The sequence below is a fragment of the Coregonus clupeaformis genome, unplaced genomic scaffold, assembly GCF_020615455.1.
Source record: "Coregonus clupeaformis isolate EN_2021a unplaced genomic scaffold, ASM2061545v1 scaf0844, whole genome shotgun sequence".
Classification (NCBI taxonomy): Eukaryota; Metazoa; Chordata; class Actinopteri; order Salmoniformes; family Salmonidae; genus Coregonus; species Coregonus clupeaformis.
The window spans coordinates 17,050-34,211 of record NW_025534299.1 but is presented as its reverse complement, the minus strand read 5'-3'; the positions used below and the strand labels follow the sequence as shown (position 1 = coordinate 34,211).

The 17,162-nt window shown below is 44.2% G+C and overlaps 1 pseudogene; it reads left to right on the top strand.

Moving 5' to 3' along the window:
• The first annotated feature begins 454 nt into the window (after positions 1-454).
• The window catches only part of LOC121557963, a 28,796-nt pseudogene continuing 12,088 nt past the window's right edge, over positions 455-17,162 (top strand).

Below are 17,162 nucleotides of genomic sequence, written 5' to 3'. Positions count from 1 at the left end.
CATTGTTTTACCATTTCAAAAACAAGGCACATTTTTTAAAAGTGTTCTAATTTTGTTACTGATCAAGGTAGAAAAAGTGTGAATCAGAAATGTTAAACAAGGAATTATTGTAGATGTTTGGAAGGTTTTCCAAAAACATAAAAAACAACAGAATTCAAATTCCACATGGGGATGAACAAATAACTCAGTCTAGGTAGATTTGACCTTGCCTGATGACTCATACGGAAGTCTTTCGCTGCTCTTTCGATAAGAAACAAACATTCGTGGGCGTGACGTTTGGCCAGAGCAATGAGTCTGGGTAGCCAGGCAAGATTTGACAATTAGCAGCCAAAAATATCCCATATTATGCCTTTAAACATATTCACCACCAGTTTGTCTAGTCAAACCAGACAATGGGTGGAGAACTAAAGCTGAATGTGTTTTCTGTTTGTAGGAAAATGCCTGTGATCGCTGTATGCTGAAAGCCTGCATCTGCTGCTTGTGGTGCCTGAAGAAGTGTCTAACATACCTGAATCAAGTAAGTGTTCTATCAGAATCAGATTGATTGTCATCTGAGATGTTGATTATTCTTACTATTACACATGTTATATCATTGACCACAATCTATTTTACAAGGGAGACTCATTCCAAGATGGCAGTAATCACACATTGTTATTGATGATACTTCTGTCTCTTGTTTGTCTGTTTTCACCACAGAACGCGTACACGGCCACAGAGATCAACAGCACCAGTTTCTGTACGTTGGCACGCAACGCCTTCGTCATCCTGGTAGAGAATGCCTTCAGAGTGGCCACCTTCAACACCGTGGGGGACTTTGTCCTCTTCCTGGGAAAGGTAGCGGCCACATAGCGATCATGTAACAATTAACTCATTAGGAATTTGGGGCACCACGGAAGGAGTTGTTTAACGACTTACCATCTCCCGAATTAAACTCTTAGAATATATATATATATATATGCATGTTATGTACCAATAACAGTCACTTATTAATCATTACCTCATCAGTCTCATTCTGAATGTCTTATAATCCTTGAACCTGCATGTACCCTAACCTTACTTATGTATCAGCAATACACAAATTGGCTTAAATATTTACTTACTAGCTAACTAAATAATAACACAGAATATACATACATACATACTTAATTCATGAGAAAAGTCCCTAGCGGATGAACAACAGCATGACTTGGTTATCAAAAAGGGAGGGGTCAATAGAAGGAGGGAGAGAGGGACAAAGACAGTCAAACTTATGGTACATACATTTGGAAACTACGCTCACGGTAATCAGAATACTTAGCACCCTTACCACCGCCGTTTGGGTAAGAAATGCAATGTATTTACGTATAGAATGTCTTCTCCGTCGTCTCTCTGTTGAAACCAATCACTCCTATGGGGAAGGTGTCGATGGGTGTAAGGCTCTGGTTTGTCCACCAGAGGTCACAATGTCCTTTATAGAGCTTCTCTGGTAGTGAAGTGGTTGTTAGACAGATACTTCAGATGTACCAACGGTTGTCTGAGATGGGATTGTCCTTGTCACCTCGTGTCTTTAGTCAAAGTTCTAGACTACTTTACATGCCAGCTGCAGACTGGTAATGCTACGGTCTAGTGAGTTTCTTCTTCTTGTGTAGAGATTGAGAGTTTCAGAGTTTCTCACCATTTCAAACATGTGGACTAACATCTCACATTTCCTGGTCTTAGAGTTTCAACCATTTGTAACGTTCCACTGGCTTGGTGCGAGGAGCAGGAACAGGCCGGGCCGGACTGTGGAGGCGGACTGGAGGTCTGGAGCGGAGAGCTGGCACAATCCGTCCTGGCTGAATGCCTACTTCCATACAGTATGTGTGAGGCATCAGCACAGGACGCACTGGGCTGTGCACGCGCACTGGCGATACAGTTCGTAGAACTGGCACAGGATATGCGGGACCGAGGAGGTGTACTGGAGACCAGGAGCATTGAGCCGGCACACCCCATCCTGGCTGGATGCCCATCTTCGCACGGCACGTGCGTGGTGCAAGCACAGAAAGTACAGGACTGTGCCGGCGCACTGGCGACACAGTACGTAGCTCCGCATAACACGGAGCCTGCCCAGTCATACGCTTCCTCGCGTGAGTACGGGGAGTTGGCTCTGCTCTGACACTAGGCTCCGCCAACCACCCCATGTGCCCCCCCCAAAAAAATGTTTTTCCTTGGGGCTGCTTCTCGGGCTTCCTCCTCGACCGGCCTCCTCCGTATTGCCGTTGCACCTCTCCTGCCTGGGCATCTACCTTAGCCCATGGTCCTCTCCCCGCAAATATCTCTTCCCATGACCACAAATTGCCCACCTGTGACATGGCTATTCACTCTGCCTGGGCACGCTGCTTGGTCCTCGTTTGGTGGGATCTTCTGTCACGTTTGTTTAATGACGGGTCAGACCAAGGCGCAGCGTGATATGCATACATGTTTATTAAATGCTAAACACATGACAAAACAACAAACGAAACAAAATGTGAAGTCCAAAGGTTGTACAGACAACAAACCTTACACGGAACAAGATCCCACAACTACACAGTGCCAATAGGCTGCCTAAGTATGATCCCCAATCAGAGACAACGAGCGACAGCTGCCTCTGATTGGGAACCACACCGGCCAACATAGATCTATACATACTAGAATACAACAGAGAATATATACAACAAGGAATATACACACCCTGACTCAACATAAACGAGTCTCCTGAGTCAAGGCGTGACACATTGCTCCTTTCTATGCAGACCAAAATTACAATCTGTTTCTCCAAATTGCCTCATGAAAGCCTAACACCTCAAGATCGTATTTTATAACCTAGCTAGTCATGCTGGCAATTGAACAAGCTTTCTTTTTAGATTGCGTAAACAACAATAGTAATTGTGTGATGGCGGGGAATGCAGGGCTGTGTTCCAAACCAAACAACTACTAGTGTGCTTGCTCTAGTTCCTCAATGGCACAGCTAGGAGAGCTCAAAAACGCACCTTATAGTTGAAGACTCTTCTTTGAGTCCTAAATGTCCATTGACATTACTTTGGAGAGGTGTGTGGCCACTTGGAGACACCAGTTAGTCCTCTCATTCAAACCCTTGTCATTTTTTTTGTATTATGTTGCACCTACCCCACATTTTCCAGGAATAGTCTTATCATGTTACTGAATGTAACAAATGAGGCGAAAAATACAGTAAATGTAAAATACACATAAAATCACCAGTGTAATGTTTGGATTCAGTCTTGTGTCAGGTGAACTGTTGTGTCCTCAATTTTGGTCTAATAATTTTCACATAATCTCCAAACTGTTCCTTTTCAATTGCTACCATGCTTATGCATATGCTTTTCATATTTCTTCTGTAAGAAACATTTCAATTTAGCTTTATCCATATTGGCCAATTCATCATGAAGTTAAAGGGAAAATCCACTCAACAACATTTTGTATTTTTTTCATTCGTCCACTGTAGATACAGTCCCAACAAGTTTTGCATCATAATGATGATGTGGCAGGAGACACTTTGCTTCTTGGAAGTCCAATATCTTGAAAACTTGACACCTGACATGTCAAACATTGTGGGACTGTATCAACAATGAACTAATGAAACAAATACCAAAAAATTGATGTGGAGTGGATTTTCCCTGTAACTCCATAATCTAGAGCCATACACCCAAAATGCTGATGAAGACGATAGTAACGTTTAACACTTGTTTATTGTTGTAGACTCATGGAGGAGGGACTTCGGTTTGACCAAAACAAACCAGAAGACAGAAACCAAAAGGCATTCCAACCATTTTCTTTATTACATGTGTAATAGGTTAACCATGATATCACTCCAGTCCCAGGGACTACAATATTTTCGATAACCTGTTTATTAATTTATACCAGACTTTACATGAAACAATTTTTTTCTGAAAGCACAATGCCTTTTTGTACTATTTAATTTTATATATTTATAACAAAAGTATAACCGTCAAGAATATAGATAGTGTCGTTTGGTTCTATTTTACAGACTGTAGAGTTGGTGTTTTTTAGTTTAGCTTCTTGTGGGTGAAAGTATTGAGAAATTGTTCAAATGCGTTCCATGTCTTCACTGTTATTTTTAACCACTACTACTGTACAGTACAAGTGTTTGTATATCAATGTCTTTTTAGATTGTGGTAATGATCGCTAATTGTGTTGCATTGGTACATCTAATAGAATGTTGACAAATACAACTGACTAGCATAAGACATTTTTTAAATGTTTTAATTTAATTAATTAATTATTTAAAATAAAAAGGTGTGCAAGGTGTGCTCCCTCGCCTGTTAATAGGATCATGTTACTACTGTGAATCACATATTAAAGAGCCATTTACCCTGATGAGGATGTTTTAGACTGAACAAAAATATAAACGCAGCAAGTGTTGGTCCTATGTTTCATGAGCTGAAATAAAAGATCCCCGAAATGTTCTATACGCACAGAAAAACGTATTTCTCTCAAATGTTTTGCAGAAATTAGCTTACATCCCTGTCAGTGAGTATTACTCCTTCGCCAAGATAATCCATGCACCTGACAGGTGTGGCATATCAAGACTCTGATTAAATAGTATGATCATTACACAGGTACACCTTGTGCTGGGGTCAATAAAAGGCCAGTCTAAAATGTGAAGTTTTGTCACACAACACAATGCCACAGATGTGTCAAGTTTTGAGGGAGCGTGCAATTGGCAAGCTGACTGCAGGAATGTCCACCAGAGCTGTTGCCAGAGAATTTAATTTCTCTACCATAAGCCTCCTCCAACGCCAGAAACCATCTTCATGGAAGCTTATCTGCGTGCTTATCATCCTCACCAGGGTCTTGACCTGACCCCAGTTCGGCATCGTCACCGACATCAGTGGACAAATGCTCACCTTTGATGGCCACTGGTACGCTAGAGAAGTGTGCTACAACGTGTTCCAGTTCCTGCTAATATCCAGCTACTTCGCACAGCCATTGAAGAGGAGTGGGACAACATTCCACAGGACACAATCAACAGCCTGATCAACTCTTTTCGAAAGGAGATGTGTCGTGTTGCATGAGGCAAATGGTGGTCACACCAGATACTGACTGATTTTCTGATCCACGCCCCTAAATACCTTTTTCTAAGGTATCTGTTACCAACAGATGCATATCTGTATTCTCAGTCATAAATTAGGGTCTAATTAATTAATTAATTAATTTCCTTATATGAACTGTAACTCATTAAAATCTTTGAAATTGTTTCATGTTGTGTTTATATTTTTGTTCAATGTATATTTGTTAAATATATTGTCTTATGTTTAAGGAAAAGCATTATCATAACTGACAAACCCTATATTGTGGCATCATTGAGTCATTACTGCTTATTGAGTTTGTAATACTCTATCCATAGAAAAAGGATTCTCTATGACAGTATCTCTATTTATGAGTGCAAACAGAGTTTTAACCCGGAATAATTTTAATAACATTTTAGCAGAGTAATAAAACAACAAAAATAAGCAATGTCCACCTGTGTTTGTGAGAGCTGTGGGGTAAGAGAGGTTCAGATCAATGGGGACATGGGTTTGTGTCTGTATGTCATTAAGATATCCACTAAGAGGGAGAAACAATAAATGATATATAGTGAATTCAATCTACACACAATACCCCATAATGACAAAGATAAAAACACGGTTTTTATACATTTTTGCTAAGAAAAAATAAAATAAATAATATATAATACTGGAAATATCACATTTACATAAGTACTGTCAAATAAATTGAACACACTCCCCCCTCATATAGTTACAGTGCCTTGCAAAAGTATTCATCCCCCTTGGAGTTTTTCCTATTTTGTTGCATTACAAAATGTAATTTAAATTGATTTTTATTTGGATTTAATGTAATGGACATACCAAAATAGTCCAAATTGGTGAAGTGAAATGAAAAAATAACTTGTTTCAAAAAATGCAAAAAAAAATAATTACAGAAAAGTGGTGCATGCATATGTATTCACCCCCTTTGCTATGAAGCCCCTAAATAAGATCTGGTGCAACCAATTACCTTCAGAAGTCACATAATTAGTTAAATAAAGTCCACCTGTGTGCGATCTAATTGTCACATGATCTGTCACATGATCTCAGTATATATACACCTGTTCTGAAAGGCCCCAGAGTCTGCAACACCACTAAGCAAGGGGCACCACCAAGCAAGCGGCACCATGAAGACCAAGGAGCTCTCCAAACAGTCAGGGACAAAGTTATGGAGAAGTACAGATCAGGGTTGGGTTATAAAAAAATATCCGAAACTTTGAACATCCCACTGAGCACTATTAAATCCATTATAAAAAAATTGAAAGAATATGGCACCACAGCAAACCTGCAGAGAGGGCCGCCCACCAAAACCCACGGACCAGGCAAGGAGGGCATTAATCAGAGAGGCAACAAAGAGACCAAAGATAACCCTGAAGGAGCTGCAAAGATCCACAGCGGAGATTGGAGTATCTGTCCATAGGACCACTTTAAGCCGTACACTCCACAGAGCTGGGCTTGACGGAAGAGTGGGCCGAAAAAAGCCATTGCTTAAAAAAAATAATAAGCAAACACATTTGGTGTTTGCCAAAAGGCATGTGGGAGACTCCCCAAACATATGGAAGAAAGTACTCTGGTCAGATGAGACTAAAATTGAGCTTTTTTGCCATCAAGGAAAACACTATGTCTGGAGCAAACTCAACACCTCTCATCACCCCGAGAACACCATCCCCAGAGTGAAGAATGGTGGTGGCAGCATCATGCTGTGGGGATGTTTTTCATCGGCAGGGATTGGTAAACTGGTCAGAATTGAAGGAATGATAGATGGCGCTAAATACAGGGAAATTCTTGAGGGAAACCTGTTTCAGTCTTCCAGAGATTTGAGACTGGGACGGAGGTTCACCTTCCATCAGGACAATGACCCTAAGCCTTTTTCTAAAGCAACATTTGAGTGGTTTAAGGGGAATAATTTAAATGTCTTGGAATGGCCTAGTCAAAGCCCAGACCTCAATCCAATTGAGAATCTGTGGTATGACTTAAAGATTGCTGTACACCAGCGGAACCAATCCAACTTGAAGGAGCTGGAGCAGTTTTGCCTTGAGGAATGGGCAAAAATCCCAGTGGTTAGATGTCCAAGTCCAAGGGACTTGCAGCTGTAATTGCTGCAAAAGGTGGCTCTACAAAGTATTGACTTTGGAGGGGTGAATAGTTATAAACGCTAAAGTTTTCTGTTTTTCTGTCTTATTTGTTGTTTGTTTCACAATAAAAAATATTTTGCATCTTCAAAGTGGTAGGCATGTTGTGTAAATGAAATTATACAAATCCCCCCAAAATCCATTTTCATTCCAGGTTGTAAGGCAACAAAATAGGAAAAATGCCAAGGGGGGTGAATACTTTCGCAAGCCACTGTATATACAGGAAAATAAGCTTAGGCCTAACCCCAGAGAGATAGAGATATGCTGGTGGCATGCTACGACACCGATATGCATTTATTTATGTCAGATGGCTACTGCATCTGCTATACAGATATAGACCTACAGAAGAAAGGTAATTTGTTAATTTTCTATCTGAATATGTTGTATAAAGATAAGCATTATATTGTTAGATTATAGGAACAACTCTATTAGGCCTAAAACGTCCTTCCTCACCTCAAATTCAACTGCCAGAGTCAGTGGGATCGCAGGGGCACACTACCTTCATATCTAATGCCTGCAGTAGCTAAAGCTTATAGCCACACCTTCCCCAAACGTTTCTAAACTGTAATAGGGTAATATAGAAAGTAAGTTAAGCCATTGTTTATAGGGAAAATACGTGCAGAATGGCAAATGTAAACCAGGGGAAAAAACGCACCAACCTCCCCTGTGCCCTCCCAAAAAACACACAACCCTCCCCAAAGCAATAAAAAAGGTTTGAAAACCAACCCATATTTTGGACCACCCCTTCCCCAGTCATTTTCAATTTGTCCCTAACAGAGTAAAGAAGATTCCATTTTCATTTGATGATGAGATTTCAGAGGACATCCATGGAAATTCTAGTCATGTGTCATGTCAACTGACTAAATATAGTCATTTCTAAATTGATATATTTAATGATTTGTGAATGTAATTAATAAATTATCTGTTCCCTCTCCATCGTTTAATCAGTGTGTGTGATTGACAGGAGAGATGATGAGAGGGACTAAGTTTTGACCATCATCATTATCAGAGGGGCCGAAGAATGGAAAGAGCTTCTCTGTAAAGGTGCATCCAGTGAAAGAGTAGATATGAGACCTGGCCTCCACATCATAAAAGGAGATCTGACCCTCCTCATAGTCCACAAACACCCCCACCTTCTGGGGCATCTCTCTCAGGGAGAGGATAGAGTTCAAGGTTCCATTAAGGTACATATCTTCATCCCTTCGCGACACAATCCAGAGTCCATCCTGAGGTAATGGTGTGATAATCCCCTTCCTGTCAGTGGACTCTCTGGCCACTCCTAAATTCCATCTAATCTTACCCTTAACTGTCACCTCATAGTAAAATCTTCCTGAGGAGAAGCCATCCTTTCCAAGGACAAACCGATTACATTCAAACCTTTTTGGATTGTCAGGAAGATTCTGTAATGTGTTTCCACATCTTACTTGTTTCCCATCTTCAGACAGGATGATACTGGTATTAGCTGTATCAGGGTCCAGAGTCACATCCACTGCATACTGCTGAATCCTCTTCAGTTTGACTTCAGGCAGCTTCTCCATCTCTTTATTCAGTGTCTCCTCCAGCTGAGACACAGCTCTCCTCACAGTCCCCACAAACAGATCACTGTGAACACTGACCTCAGACCAGCTCTTGGTGGGTGGAGGGTTGCACACTAGGGATAGGAAGCTCTGGAGAAGTTGGAGGTGGTCCGCACTGTGGGAGAGCTGCTTCAGCTCAGTGCTTCTCCTCTTTAGCTCAGTGATTTCCTGCTCACCCTTGCTTTTCTTAATGGAGCGCATCAGAGCAGTGAAGATCTGCATACTCTCTGCTATCTCTCTCTTTGCGCCTCTCTTGCTGAGATCTACTGAGAGTTTGATACTTTTAACCTTCATCAGTCGCTCCTTGACAATCTGCTGCACTTCTGCCTCAGTTTTCCCCAGCTGAGTCTTCCTCTCTCCACACTCTTCCTCTATAGAGACAGTGTCATGAGTCTTGTGGTCTGCCTCAGTGCAGAACTGACACACACATGTCTGGTCAGTCCTACAGAACATCTCCAGGAGTCTGTCATGCTTCTTACACATCCTGTCTTCTAGGTTCACCACAGGGTTGATCAGTTTGTGTCTCTTTAAGGGTGGGGCTATCTGATGAGGCTCCAGGTGAGTCTCACAGTAAGAGGTCTGACACACCAGGCAGGACTTTAGGGCCTTGCGCTTCATCCCAGTGCAGACGTCACAGGGCACTATTTTAGGTTTAGGAGGGGACCCATCTCTACACAGGTACTGCTCTTCAGACTGGAGATTGCTGGAGGAAGCCATATCTAGACAGAGAAGGTGGAACTATAAATTATTTCCTGGAATGAGTCAGCTCCCGATAGTTTCAGTTCCATTGTCAACACGGCATTTAGAGACACTAACCGATCTTGATTAAAGTTGTTTAACCATACAACATACAGTATAAATTTGTCAATGTACAAAATAAAGTTAAAGATACAGTAGGTACTGTAGTTGGTAAAGAAAACAGGAGAATGCAAGAATTCACACAGTAGAATTTATCTTCACCTGCCCTTGTTAATCTCTACTCACCTGTAACTGTGCGTGAAAGAGTGTGGGTGCTTTCTCAGATTCTTCGGTACTATATATTATAGTATTATTTTTAAAACAGAGACTGCGTAGCTGTCGTAACAGATTTTTCAGAAGAGTTTGAGACAGTTGACTTGTGTGCGCAACATACAGTACGTCTAAACACTTCAGTTTCACTTAAAGTGATGTTGACATGCTCCTCCCCACCCTGTGTTGCTCTGTGCTCTGGAACATAATTAACCCTTCACATGGCTGATCTCTATTCATTCTTTGTTTCATAGTAACGTGAGTCAGCATTTCAGAAAGGCCCCTTGTCATTGCTACGCATCCAATCAAAACACGTTGTAAAGAACAACTTTGCATCCTTGAATGGAACATTCCATGTTACAACTCATTTACAAAGGACATCATACGCACAAATCTCCTCAAATGGAGCTTCCAAGTAGTCATTAGTCTCTACATTAACAGCACTCACAGACAGCTAACTAACAGTATGTTATGTGTACGTATATGTAGCTTTCACCATCATATCTACTCATGGCCAGTTTCTAGGAATTTTATTGGGGGTTTTGTAGGCGTGTGGTGACGAGTCCCGTGTAGCTCAGTTGGTAGAGCATGGCGCTTACAACGCCAGGGTTGTGGGTCCGATTCCCACGGAGGAACAGTATGAAAAAAAAATAAGATGTATGCACTCACTAACTGTAAGTTGCTCTGGATAAGAGCGTCTGCTAAATGACGTAAATATAATGTAATTATTGATACATTCTTGATACAAAAGTGTGAATCAGAAATGTTAAACAAGGAATTACTGCAGATGTAATGAAGGTTTTCTAAAGACATCAACTACAATAGAATTCGCAGGGGATGAACAAATACTGTCAGTCTATGTGGATTTGATCCTTAATTAACCTTTTACTGCAGTGGGCTAAATCAGGGTCACAAAGAGTGTTTATTGTTAGTCTTAAACAAATCAACTTTGAAACAAAGTATACACCTCACACAAATGGTTAAGGGCTTAACAAAAAGAAGACACCTGTACCATGTCTGATATAGAGTTGAAATGTAATCAAGTTTGCATCCCAATATTACACTTTATATATATCACAGAAGACTGAAATAAAACAAAACTGTTTGATATAGCAACACTGGATTTCTGGCTGTAATTTAAAATTGTTTTATTATTTATGAAATTATTAAACATATTGTGAACATTCCACCCATGAGGCCACTAGGCCATTTGACTGCAGGAAAGGGCTACATAAGCAGCAGGAAATATCCCAGATTGTTCTTTTAAATGTACACACTTTCACTTATATCAACTCCCAGTTTATCAAGTCAAGCCAGACAATGGGTGGAGAACTAAAGCTGAATGTATTTTCTGTTTGTGGGAAAATGCCTGTGTTTGCTGTGTGCTGAAAGCCTGCATCTGCTGCTTGTGGTGCCTGAAGAAGTGTTTAACATACCTGAATGGTTTTACAGGTTACCACTTTAATCCATTTCTAGATGGTAAATTGTGTTTATGCACATATTACACCAAACTTGCCTTGTTAGAGTTTACGATACTTGCCCCTATTGTCTCAACACCCAACACACACATTCACTCTCTCTCTTCTTTCTCTCTCTCTCTCTCTTTAGGAGTTTGTGGAGAACAGTAAGAAAATGGCGGGAAGGGATCTGCTCGTCATTTATGGCACACTTTACATGAAAGCTTTATGTTTTCTTTAAAGCGCAATGCCTTTTTGAAACATATTTTGTATATAACAAAAGTACATCAGTCAAAAATACTGTTAGTGTAGTTTGGTTCTATTTTACAGGTTGTAGAGTTTTTGTTTTGTTTTGCCTCTTGTGGGAGAAAGTATTGTGAGAGATTATTCAAATGTGTTCCATGCCATCACTGTTATTTGTTAACCACTATTACCGTACACTACAAGTTTTTGCATATCAATGTCTTTTTGCATTGTGGGATTGACGGTGGTGGTTGCTACTTGTGATGCATTGCTCCTTGACAAATACAACTGACTAGCATAACAGACGATTAACAGGCACTTTTCTGTCTGAAAAAACTTTGTGCAAGGCGTTCTCCCTCGTCTGTTAACAGGATCATGTTACTACGGTGGCTCAAACATCAAATAGCCATTTACTCTGATAAGAACGTTTTATATTACTTTCTGTAAGACAAGTACTGAAGTTGTCTTATGTCAGAGGCAATGCATGATCATAACTGACAATATCTAAATTGTGGCAACGTTGAGTCATTACTGCTTATTGAGTTTATAATACTCAATCCACAGAAAAAGGGATTCCCTATGACTGCATCTTTATTAATGAATGAGTTTGTGTTATAACACAGAATTGTTATAAACATTTTATGCAGATTAATAAAAGAAAATGAAAACAGTCAATGTCCACTTGTCTTTGTGAGAGCTGTGGGGCAAGAGAGGATCAAGTTCAATCTTGGACATGGGTTTGTGTCTGTATGTCATTAAGATATCCACTAAGAGAGACAAACAATAAAACAATATACCCAAATATAAAAACAATCATGTATATTGTGATGCCACGAGAGGCTACCGCTTCCAGCGGGGTTGCCCAAGTAGTGCAAGGAGTCCAGGTTCAACCAAAACAAGGATTTTTATTCAAGGTCTTCGGCAACTAACGAAATTATAACACAATTCTCTTCTCTTCCAAACCCACTCTTCAGACCGTGTCTCTTCCCTTCCAAAACAACCCCAGCCTATCAGCCCCTGATTGGTTTCAGCTGCGTGGGAAGATTGGCCACAGAGGGTTGGAGTTCCCGACCATACCAGCAGATGGAGCCATAGCTGTCTGGGTTTGCAGCCACCTCAGGGGGATGTACCGTCCCTCCAGGACACAGCCTCTCGTGACATCACAATATATACCCAACAATAAAACAATATATTGAACAAAATTAAATATTTGTGATGGTGATGTGGTGATTTGGAAATTGCCCTGTATCAGACCAGGGTTCAAAGTATATTTCTTCTTCTGTCAAATATGTTAGCTGCACTAGATTGAGCTTCTCAGGTGCAAAATATACCAATAGAATAGTCCCAGAAGTACAAACCCCACCAATCTGGCACAATAGAAATATGATTATTAAATGTCTATGTCTGGCACTCCAGTCAAATGCTCAAAGTATCGGAAAGAAAACAAATACTATTTGAATCCAGGTCTGTCCTGTATCAGTTTGACTATTTCCTAACTCCAGGAATAAATCCCAGCTGACCCCTGACCTCCATCATGTCCTTTATGCTGCGACTGGCCCGCTTCTGTGACGAGTACTGAGGATACGAAGAGGCAGGACGCAGACGCAGGAATCAACAAGGTAAAGGTTTACTTAACAATAAGAAAGAGAATAACAAGGAGCGAGTAAACGACACGCCGCTAACAATTACACACAACAATGAGTGAACAGTCCAGGTCTAAATAGTGGAGGTGATGAGATGATGAGTTGCAAGTGTGCCGGAGGTGATTAGGGTGCGTTTGGTTTCCATTCCTGTGTTGCCGAGGTGGTGCGCTCAGACTGGTGGCTCAGTAGACCGGCAAATCAGGGCGCCGGAGGGGAGCAACGGGAGGAGACGTGACAGTGTGGTTCTCGCGGCAGGACTTCACCAGCCATGAAGACGACCCCGAGGACGAGGAGCGGGCCGGTCAGGGCAGCGACGGTAGAAGTCCTGAATTAGGTTGGGGTCCAGAACGCCCCCAGCTGGAACCTAGCTCTTCTCCTCAGGGCCATACACCTCCCAGTCCACCAGGTAACGGAGCCGTCCTGTCACGAGGCTGCTCCTCCTCCTTGTTCGGGCAGGCTTCGGCGGTCGTCGTCCCCGGAGTACTAGCTGCCACCGTTCGATGTTTCATGTTTGTTTGGTTTTGTCTGGTTATACACCTGTCCCTTGTTAGTGTTTGATTTTGTTTCCTATTTAGTTATCGTGTTTTGGGTCAGGTGTTATGTGTGATTGTATTTGTCAGCTGTTGATGGTTTTCTCCTCTCGTGTTGTTTATTCGAGAGTCCGCACTGCGTGCGCCTTTTCTTATTTTACGCACTGTGTGTGTGTGCGTAATTTTGTGCTTGCCTCCCGGTTGGGTTGGCTCTTTACCTTTTTGGATTACTAAAGACTGTTGACGAACACCCTTGTTCCTGCGCTTGATTCCCTGCACCACATCCACACTCAGTGTTCTGACAGAATCACACATCACACTATGGAATCAGCAGGAACAGCCGCTCCAACGGACATTATGGAGGACCGTCTTCGTGGGCAGGAGGACAGGATCAACCAGATCGGTCACGCCCTGGACCGGGTGATGAACACTCTCCACCGATGGGAGACCAGCGGGGTACCCACGCCCCCCCCTACCGGACCATCCCCATCGGTCAGTCCTCCTGTCCCCCTTCCGGAACCCAGCGGGATTCGGCTCTCACTCCCGAGGGCGTACGACGGCTCCGCTGCCGGGTGTCAAGGGTTCTTGCTGCAAGTGGAGCTCTACCTCGCCACCGTACACCCGGCGCCCTCGGGACACGAGAGCGTCTCCGCCCTCATCTCCTGTCTCACCGGCAAGGCGTTGGAGTGGGCCAACGCCGAATGGAGGAGAATGGACGCCGCTACCGTCACCTATGCGGAGTTCTCCCGCCGCTTCCGGGCCGTGTTCGACCATCCACCAGAAGGGAAGGCGGCGGGGGAGCGTCTGTTCTACCTCCGACAGGGGATGAGGAGCGCACAGGATTTTGCCCTGGAGTTCCGGACTCTAGCGGCAGATGCAGGGTGGAATGAGCGGGCCCTCATAGACCACTTCCGTTGTAGCCTCCGGGAGGAGGTCCAAAGAGAGTTGGCGTGCAGGGATACCATGTTGACGTTTGACCAACTAGTCGACATGGCCATTCGGTTGGACACCCTGCTCGCCACCCGTGGACGTCCCGGATGGGGGTCGCCCATTTCACCCTCCAGCGCCTCCGAGCCGAGCCCTATGGAGCTCGGAGGTGCTGGCGCTAGAGAAAGGAGGAGTAGGAACCCGAGGGGGGCCGTCTCCTGCACCAACTGTGGCCGTGGAGGGCACACCGCTTCTAGGTGTTGGGGAGGGTCCCCTGGTGGAGGTGAAGGTAGGCCACGCATTGGGGAGTCCTCCCAGGTGAGTAGGCGCCCTACTTACCCAGAGCTTTCTGTCGTTCACATAACCTTGCCTGTTTGTTTTCCACAGGTAGCACCTCGTTCCCAGCATAAGGCGCTAGTCGATTCAGGCGCAGCTGGGAACTTTGTAGATCGCCAGTTCTGTGTAGAATTAGGGATTCCTCTCCTTTCCGTTGATAAGCCTTTCCCTGTACATGCCCTAGATAGCCGTCCGTTAGGATCTGGGTTGATTGGGGAGGTCACAGCGCCCCTTAAGATGGTGACGCAGGGGGGTCATGAGGAGACGATTCAGCTCTATCTGATTGACTCTCCTGCGTATCCGGTGGTGCTGGGGCTTCCCTGGTTGATTACCCATGACCCTACTATTTCGTGGCGAGAGAAAGCTCTTAAAGGGTGGTCTGCTCAGTGTGAGGGGCTGTGTCTGGGTGTTTCCATAGGGGCGACCTCGGTGGAAAGTCTGAATCTAATGCCTGCACTGCATATTCCCCCCGAGTATGAGGATTTGAAACTGGTGTTTAGTAAGACTAGGGCGGCGCAGCTGCCGCCTCATAGACAGGGGGATTGTGCGATAGATCTCCAGTTAGGAGCAGCACTCCCGCGGAGCCATGTGTATCCCTTGTCTCAAGAGGAGAGGAAAGCGATGGAAACTTACATCGCCGAGTCTCTGAGACAGGGCTACATACGGGCCTCCACTTCACCCGCTTCCTCGAGCTTCTTTTTGTGAAGAAAAAGATGGAGGTTTGCGCCCGTGTATTGATTACCGCGGTCTCAATCAGATTACGGTGAAGTACAGTTATCCACTTCCTCTGATTGCGACTATGACGGAGTCATTACACGGTGCTCAGTTCTTCACAAAATTGGATCTCAGGAGCGCATATAACTTGGTGCGCATTAGAGAGGGCGATGAATGGAAGACAGCATTTAGCACGACCTCCGGTCATTACGAGTATCTCGTCATGCCATATGGGTTAATGAATGCTCCCTCAGTCTTCCAATCCTTTGTAGATGAGATTTTCCGGGACATGCAGGGGCAGGGAGTAGTCGTGTACATAGACGATATTCTGGTGTACAGTTCTACCCGAGCTGAGCATGTAGCCCTGGTGCGCCGAGTGTTGAGGAGACTGTTGGAGCATGACCTATATGTCAAGGCAGAGAAATGCCTGTTCTTTCAGAAGTCAGTCTCCTTTTTGGGTTATCAGTTGTCTGCGTCAGGGGTGAAGATGGAGGTTGACCGGGTGTCAGCTGTGCGTAATTGGCAAACCCCAACCACTGTGAAAGAGGTGCAACAGTTCTTGGGTTTTGCGAATTATTACTGGAGGTTTATCCGGGGTTTTGGACAGGTGGCAGCTCCCATAACGTCTCTGTTGAAGGGGGGTCCGGTGCGCTTGCGGTGGTCAGCTGAGGCGGACAGGGCTTTTGGGAGACTGAAGGACCTGTTTACCTCGGCGCCGGTGTTGGCGCATCCGGATCCCGCTTTACCATTCCAGGTAGAGGTAGACGCGTCCGAGGCCGGTATTGGGGCCGTCCTCTCACAACGGTCTGGCACACCACCTAAGCTCTGCCCCTGTGCTTTTTATTCTAAGAAGCTCAGTCCGGCGGAGCGGAATTATGACGTAGGGGACAGGGAGCTGTTAGCCGTGGTACAGGCCCTAAAGGTGTGGAGGCATTGGCTTGAGGGGGCTCAACACCATTTCCTCATTTTGACGGACCACCGTAACCTGGAGTACATCCGGGCAGCTAGGAGACTGAATCCTCGCCAGGCCCGCTGGACTATGTTTCTAGCCCGGTTTGTGTTTAAAATCACTTACATCCCTGGGTCCCAGAACGGGAAGGCAGATGCCCTGTCTCGGCGGTATGACACGGAGGAGAGGTCCGTTGAGCCCACTCCCATACTACCAAAGTATTGTCTGGTGGCACCGGTGGTATGGGAGGTCGATGCAGAGATCGAGCGGGCGTTACGCACCGACCCAAGTCCTCCACAGTGTCCAGTGGGTCGGACGTACGTTCCGCTCGAGGTACGCGATCGCCTCATTTATTGGGCTCATACGTCCCCCTCCTCTGGACATCCAGGTATTGGCCGGACAGTTCACTGCCTTAGCACTAAGTACTGGTGGCCAACGTTAGCCAGGGATGTGAGGGTTTATGTCTCCTCCTGTTCGGTGTGTGCACAGTGTAAGGCGCCCAGACATTTGCCCAGGGGTAAGCTACAACCCCTGCCCGTTCCACAACGACCCTGGTCCCACCTCTCGGTGGACTTTGTTACAG